We start from the raw sequence: 8,919 nt of genomic DNA, 5'->3' as shown, positions 1-8,919 counted from the left end.
GTACTTACCTTATTTTCGATGTCAGGAGCGAAGTGATTGGGGAGAGGAGGGGATCTTTTAGTGAAAGAGGGAAAAATAGGTGTGGAGCCCATTCCTCACCCCTTTAAACAGTTTGCTCCTGCTATAGAGACCCTCTCCCACTATAGCGATGCCTCTATAACGGAATTATTTCAGTCTCTTGAAGCACGAAAAAAAGATAAGGTACAAGAACACCTCCCTCCTTCTCCCCCTCCCACCAAACTATATTTCAAGTTGCTATGACACAAATAAACTTTACAGGGGTCCTATTACTCTCCTAAACTTATTTTTTCTGTGTTTTTGTGCTCCTTTTGTGCTGACATAGCTACCCAGTTAGCACAAGAATATTTTAATACTTCCAGTCACGTCAACTTAATGGAGTACAAAACCATTAAAAAAAGGAATTTAGTGGGGTAATAGGACCTTTGTAAAGTTTAGGTATGTTATAGCAGGTTCAGATATAATTTGGAAGCATACTTGTGCCTTATTTCTTTTAATTATTCCAAACTAGTAGTTGAGATGGGTATTCATCAAATATAATCGATATGAAGGTACACCGATATCTTTTGTTTATTAATTTTGACTTATAATTTTATATTTTAGGTTCTAAATATAATATTTATACGTGTCACATAAATTTTTTATCATAAAAAGTCTCGAATTCAAATTTTATTGGATATGAAATAGCCTTATTAATAAGGAACACTTTACTTCAATATGAGACTTCTATCGGAACCCAAACTTAGTGGAATATCCCTTAAAAAAAAAATCCAATGAATTAAACTAAACTCTTAGCTAAAAGGTGGATCCAACCTGAACGCACATAAAGCAAATTCGACACGTTCAACTAAATTCACTTTTTCGTGTACATGCATATAATAAAAAAATGCAAATATAATCATTGTAAATCTAATAATTATCATTCGTCTGCTATATTAGCATTTCGTGTGGGTCCAAGTCACAATCACTTGTGCTCGTTATTTCATTTAACAAAGAAATTTTGAAAAAGAAAAATACGTTTGGCCATAGAGTTTCGAGTGGATTTTTAAAAAAATTTAATAGTGACTGATTTTCTCATAGCCGAGGGTCAATTGAACTGGTTTTTTTGTGCCATAAGGTAGGATACGTCCGCGCAAATATGAGATTATATTAAATATGTTATTATTATTTTTATTATTGTAACTAGAAGTGATTAATATTTATGTCAAATAGGATTACATATCGAGCAATATATAATAACAAAGCCAGAAATTCTGCAACCTAAAGAAATGTTTGAACCACCTTTGTTGCTATACTAAACTAGCATCTGAACATGTGATTTCATCTCATGATTTCAAATAAGTGTTTAGACATGTGATTTGGGATCATGATTTGAAATTATGAGATGAAATCTCAAATTCTCAAAAAATCATGATTTTGGATTCTCAATCATGATTTCATCTTTTTTAAATACAAAATTTAACCTCTAAATTTATATTTTATTTTTTTTAAACATCATCATTTTAGATTTGTGTGCCAAAGAAAAAAAAAGAAGACTCATGTTGGATATAAAAAGATTGTATGTACCATGTGAAAGGATTATGTATTAAAGAATAACTAGGTATAATTGTTGTTGACTAGCGAATCTTTATAAATTATGTGTACTTCAAAGTTTATGATTGCAAACTTTTACTATTAAAAGAACATAAAGATATGAATGATATCCAATTTATGAACTATGAATTGCTCATTTGATAATATTATATAATAATTGGGGAGAAATTTATTAGACTTCACAACTCGTGAGGTTTTTATATCTATAAAAAAAGAAAAACTTATAAAATTCAGACTTCATGTCAAATAAAGTTCCAATTTCATATCAATAATTTCATATCATAGTTTCATATTATATATCCAAAAGGGCTCTAAAAGTTTCTTTTATATTTAAAATAAAGGATATAAATAACTATTAAAGTTGTCACAAATTAAAAAAAACATCTAAAATTTGCGGGAGTTTTATTACCACACAAAACTAGTTCAAACCACAATAAATACTCTACTTTGACATAGTTTTAGAGCAAGTGCAATGAACGGATGAGGGAGTGCGTGAATGATTTAAAATTCACCCCTAAGCCAATATAAAATTGTCATATGGCATTATTAACTTGTCTTCTGCAAACCAAAAAAAGGAGGGAATTTATAGGATTCTCTTTGTCTTCACTCCATCCATTCACTTTAATCAAAACTCCATTCATGACAAAATTTATTATTCTTAAATTTCATATTTCAAATTCCATCAAATATCAAAATTTGATTCTCTTTTTCTGATTTTGTAATGATGTTAGTCAAACACAACATTAACGAATTTGAAAATATCAAACATCATCTACCTCGACTTAATGAGTCAGCAATTGCCCTAATGAGGCAACAATTGAAAGAGACAGTATCAATTTTTTTATATCTCCTTTAAATAGAGAAGAGAGTTCGATTTCAAAAGGTAGGATCAAAGAAGACAGTGAAGGAACCAGAGGTTCGAATTTTGCTTTGGACAAACTCTTATACTTATAACTGGCGAATCTCAAACAAAGAATGTAGGTGTTCAACAATATCATGAAGAAAGATTTAGAAGTGAAATTCTCCGGAGAAAAAAAAAAAAAGGGGAGAGGAGGATTTCGCTGTTAGAAAAAAAATAGAGATGAGAGAGTGAAATGGATTAGAATAGTAATGAATCGAACTTTTTATATGACTCTATATTAAAAGGATAGAAAAATATTATTACAGTATTTAATTAGAGAGTGAGACCCACATTCTGAGGTTGAGAACACAACTGATGCAAAAGTGTATGGTTAGGACTAATTTTCTGGGCTAATAGGATCCCCGCAAATTTTAGATATCTTTTTTAAAAATTTGAAACAACTTTAATGATGTGTTTGTTTTTTTCTCTATATTCAAAGGGATCAACAATTTATATATTAAGAAAAATAATTTTTTTTTATTGATAGGTTTATCTTAAACAATTTCGACGAAAGAAATTCATTGAATGCACTTTATTTCACGGAGCTCCAACACTAATCATATATATGTTAATGATTAATATATCTACCATAACCTACATGGAATTCAAACGTGCAAAGATAAAGTTGTTGTTATTCCGATTAATATAGTCGTTAGATGTTTTGAGTCTAAAATTTATCAAAAATAATTCTTTTATTTTAAAAGTATTGAAAAAAAGTTTGTGTGTATCTCACGCTCTACCCCACTTATAGAGATTTGTGCTTGTTATTAATAATATATCAAAGTCTGATCTAATATCCTTAGGAGCCATTTGGTACGGAAGATAATGTAGAATGTCTCAGGATTTAAATATGAGACAAAATTTATATCACATTTGGTAAACGATATAAAATTATATTAGGATAAATGTATACCATTTATCAAACGCAGTATAATTCTTGGCTTAATTCCAGGAATCCCACTTTATCTCATTTAGTTTGGAATTATTTATTTTATTTTTCAAGTGGAATAAATTAGTTTAAGTATTATAATCTCACGATGATTTAGTTATGAAACGACTCTTTAGGAATCGTTTGGTATGAGAGATAAGAGATAATAAGTCCTAAATTAAAATATAGGATTATTTTATCCTGCATTTAATTAGATGTAGTATTATGATGAAGTAAAATTCCATAGCTACCAATAAGCTAATATGGTCAAAGAGGCATCAAACAAGTGGCACTAATATAAGCTTAATTGATGCTAATTTTCCCTAATTAGAATCATGATTTAGAATTAAGCCACTGATGATCCAAAACGTGTACTTTTTACGTGTAAAGTTAGTTATGAGTCAGAAAGTGATCATTTTCATGGATTATTAATTCTGATTTGTAGAGAATTAGCTTTTCTACCTAATGTCTAATTGGAATCGTTTTATGAATGCTAAAGCATATATCCCTGTGACATAGACTTATCAAAGGATTGGAGAACATATTAGTGGGAATCCAACAAGAGATCTTTGATTTGTTGACCAAATGAAATACTACTTCCCTCGATTACAAACAACAGTAGAAGAGAGTACCCAAATTTTATCACAACACAAGGCCTATATTGCTAGCATTTGTAGAAACATGTAATGTCGCTAAAGATTAGCTATAAACTTTATATGGTCCATGACTAAGAATTTATACATAATACTAAAAAATATTGTGTTATAATTGTAAAGATAAGAAATTTCTGTCATGAAAAATATACTTATAGTAAGTGATTTTATTCTTGTACCACAACAAACAAAATTCTTAGCTATTTTTTTATGTTTTTCCCACATTCTGTTGTATTGTATTAAAAGATTTAATCTTTTTGCCAAACAAAATTAAATTTTATGGCTATTCCTTTTGTCTCGTGGAAATATATAATACTTATATTTATATACAAATTCAAATATTCCCACCTATAAATTAAATGTTATAAAACAGTAAGAAATTAGAACAAAAAGAATAGAGAGAGAAAATATGAGACTTTTTTTATTCTTCTTGAGATATTTTTTGAGGGGTTTGGGATTGTATTTTTGGGATGAAGTGTGAATTACAATGAAGGAAAATCTCCCCCTTTATTTATAGGAAAAAGATAGCTTGGTTCCATGTTAGGGTTCCAAACTTTTCCCCTAATAAACATACAAGTAAATATTCACAATAATACATATACATTTGTAACACTCCTGGAATAACTATTTGATAGATAACGAAAAAAAAAACCATTAAGAAAAAATCTAGTGAAAGAAAAAGAGTGCACATCTCTAATAATATGCATTTCGGTTGCCTCATAAAAAATCTTATAAGAATAATATAATGAAAAAAACCTTGTGATGAAAAAAGGTAAAACTTGTATTAACTCACCCTGATGGAAACATCAATCAAAAATCATAAATCTATGTATTTTAAACTTGTGCATCATTGTAACGATCGGTTCCATTGTAAAATATCTACGGTAAAGGTATACGAATCTCATACATCACATGTGTTAGGATCAATTTTTTTTATCATAGGAGTGTATTTGATATGTACTAAGGTTATATAATCCTCCTAGCACAAAGTTAAGTTGAAAGTATTCTTATCGATTTAGTATTGGACTAAGTTTAAAGTAAGGTTAACTTCAAATGAGAATTAGTTCTATAATTTAAGGATTTAAGGTGCCTAATATCCACCAAATTATATATCTTCGAGTCTTCTTTCCAACTCAACTAATCATTTGTTAATCCGATTTCTAAGTAAAATGTTATGATTGTTTACTAAAGACTAGCTGAGCTAAAAAAGTTGAGGGCGTCGTAGCGGGTGGGGGTGCTATAGCGGGTCAGGCCGCTATAGTGGTACGAACAATAATTTATAACATATTTTTCTAGATTTCATCTCCCAAACCTCAAATTTTCATTCCTAAGCCCTAGAGGAACGATTTTCTATTGTATGGGTGGAAATTCTTCGTTGAGGTAAGCTTCTTCCATCATCTTCTTCATTTTTCAGTTCTTTAACATCCTAGATTTATTAGAACAACCTTTAATGGTGAAATTCTTGGGTATTTGAACCCTAAATTCATAATATTATTGAAAAAAAATCTATAGATTGAGTTAACATCACCTAAAATCACTTCTAAATTATTAATTAATAATTCCTAACATGAATTAGTGTTTCTAAAATATGATAACTAATAGTTGGGGACCTTGAATTTAATAAATGTGGAACCTTTAGCCTAAAAACTTCAATAATGGAGTTGGGTTGAGGTTGAGGTTGAAGGAACTATTTTGACTAATTAACCCTTGAATAATTTATAGACAGTAAATAAGGGCAGAACTAGTGGTATTGAATTTTCAAAGTATTTCTTTGAAGAGTGATTTATTTATTACTCTTATACTTATTGTCTCTTATATGATTAGCCTTCGAAAATGTGAAGAAGAAGGAAGACCATCATGACATAGTTTACTGGTTGCAACAGCTTAGCACCTAGGTAGGCTATGGTTTATGAGTAGTAGACAGTGGTTAGTAATTGTATCCATATGTAGATTTGATGGGAGAAATCATGCTTAGGACTGTGGGTATATTGTTTGGGTGGATAAAATATGCATTTAATCTAATAAGGACTTAATTATGTGTTGAAATGTCAATACATGAATCCTTGATTGATGTTTTATGTTTGTATGACTTTGGTGGATTGTAAGGTGAATTATTTGAATATAGATGCCAATGAAATTGTGTGAGCTTATAATCTAGTTATTTAGCCTAATACCATAAAACGATGAATTTGGTATTATGTATGATTGAACTATGGGATAATCTTGCTTAAGGTTAGTGATGAGTATTAATTATGATATAAGGAGACACTTAATTAACTTAAGAACCTGAGATCAAGTTAGCTTAAGGGTTAGAAAATAAAAGGTATAAAGATGTATGACCGAAGCTGGATATTAAGTTGAATTATGGTGGTGAATGATTGGTTAATAGAGTAGGCCTTGAACCTACCAATGACTTGAATATAGGGATTGCTGGATATTAGCGGAATCCTTGACTTTAGTATAAATAAAGAAGAATGATATCAGTAAATGAACTTACGAACATTGAACTAGAGTTTAGATTCCTTGGGGTTGAATATGTGCTCTTAAAATAAGTACTTGAATTTAATGAATGTGACTTGATAACTCTTGATTGAATAATTCATGGATTGGTCTTTGGGTATACTGTAAATTAATGAATATGAATTGATAAGGCATGCATTATGAGTTGCTGACTGTCTTTCGGGCGTACTTGCGATTTCATGTGTCAAAGAATAATTATTGTTTATATGAAATGATTATCCTGAGTTTGACAAAGTGCTTGGGGTGTTTTTATCCTTTTTACAATGCATGTTTAAGAAAGTAAATTATTGAATGATATACTAAGTGTTAATTATATGTAATAAGGTTATATTAAAAACTTGTTGATTATACAAGTGTAGTTGTTTATTTTCATCGTGGTTATGATTGTTGTGATATCTATTGCTTATTGTGAGATATATCGGTATTTGAACATCTTCATAGAATTTGGTGGAAGAAGATTAACATATTAGAGGTTATGGTTATGTTTTGGTACAAGGACATAGCTTGTCCCCTACAGGTCATGATTAGAAGGTGGTAATAATACCCTTAGAGTGTATGTATGATACGCCTAAACTACAAATCCACAAGAAGAGTGTAAGCGATCATTGTCAAATATATAACCAAACAACGGTCGGAGTCGAATCTCAAAGAGAATAAGATGCTAAATAAGTTGTATGTAAATTAATAGACTTTTAATTAAAAGTTTTCGTTGAGTAGTAGTTTTGGTTGAAATATTAATTGAGAAATGTCAGTTTAATGATACCTAACGTCTTCTTTATAACATGTTGATAATTGAGAAATAGAAAACTAGGGTTATTTGAAAAGGGAATGGAATATTTGAAAAGCCCTTAGGCTTAGGAGTATCTTAAGTTATGGGAGGCCTCACTGGTCTCAATAAGAGCAATAGTTACCCCATTGAAGACCGAGGTGCTCAGATCACCTACTTCCTCAGAAATGGGAGAGAAAACTCGTGACACTGGTGCCCTACGCCCACCTACCTGAGCTGAGCTAGTGGACATAGTAGCAGTTTTATCTTCAACTCTCTTCATTCTTGCTTTATCATCTCTCATCAAATGTTTTGATGCTTTTCATAGTGCCTTTTTTCATCCATCTTATCTTTATGTCTTCTCTTTCTTGATGATATCCTCTCACCTCCTTCACTCATGGCCTTGCCTTTTTTCTGTGGCTTTCACATTAATCCACAATATCTTCTTCTCCATCTATCTCTATAAATGATGGATCAAACACACTTAAAATAGGTTACTTTTTTAATTCAACTATATCAACATGTTCCTACTTCATCTCAGCAGTGAACCTAGTTAGATCTGGAATTAATAACTCTCATAGCTTGTCGTTCACTCTTTCCTCCAGATCATTTATTAACGTGTGCAAGTTTTCATAAGGCTTCAAAACCTCAGCTATATAACTCTATCGACAAATGGTTTAAACTCTTTGGCTAATACATTCAATTTTTGTTCACATTTCTTTTAATCCTTAACCATTTTAACAAAATTTTCCTAGGTCACTTGTACTCTGAATAGTTAGGTGGCATGGGTATTGTATCTGTAGTGTCAATAGTAGGAAGTGTAGGCATTGACCCTGGTATTATAAAAGTGCCTTGCGGAATAATAGTAGCTAGAGGTAATGGCTTACCTGCAGGTGCATCTGATGCTTTTGGATTAGGTTGGGACTGCGTCCCAAACACTGGTGGCTTATGCACTCTCATATCAAACTTTGTTTTGTCACTCATCTTCTCGATATCCTATCTCTTTATAACCTAAAATTCATTATCAACTACTCAAATATTTGACATATTTGCCTCCCTGCAAAGCTCACTAATAAGACATGGAACAGCCAAGACACTAGAAGTTTTATGTGCCCTTACAAATAGCTCATCCTCTATAATTTAGCCAAAATTTATTTTTTTCCCTTCAATCAAGATGGCCACCAACATTTCCCATTGTGGATCTAAATTTGCATTGCCCCCAGTCGGCATCAACCTCAATCTTACCACAGCCTACCAAAATTTGGCTCTAAAGCTCAATGAAGATTTAGTAAACCTCTCTCTATTTTTTAGCCATGATGGATCCCTGCTATCTGTCAGTACTCTTGCTAACTATCGTCTCTGAGTAGACACAATAGTCATTTGATGCTCAAGCTCAGGGGTACTTGTATAAGCAGTATACAGCTGACCAAATAGTATTTGGTTAATGGTATTCTTCGAGATGTGTAATGATCCTTTAGGTCAATTTTTGTATTTATACTTATTTTCACCGCTAGATCTTTCTTATAACTTCTGCAGGTCA

The sequence above is a fragment of the Capsicum annuum genome, chromosome 6, assembly GCF_002878395.1.
Source record: "Capsicum annuum cultivar UCD-10X-F1 chromosome 6, UCD10Xv1.1, whole genome shotgun sequence".
Lineage (NCBI taxonomy): Eukaryota > Viridiplantae > Streptophyta > Magnoliopsida > Solanales > Solanaceae > Capsicum > Capsicum annuum.
This window is presented reverse-complemented; position numbering follows the sequence as displayed.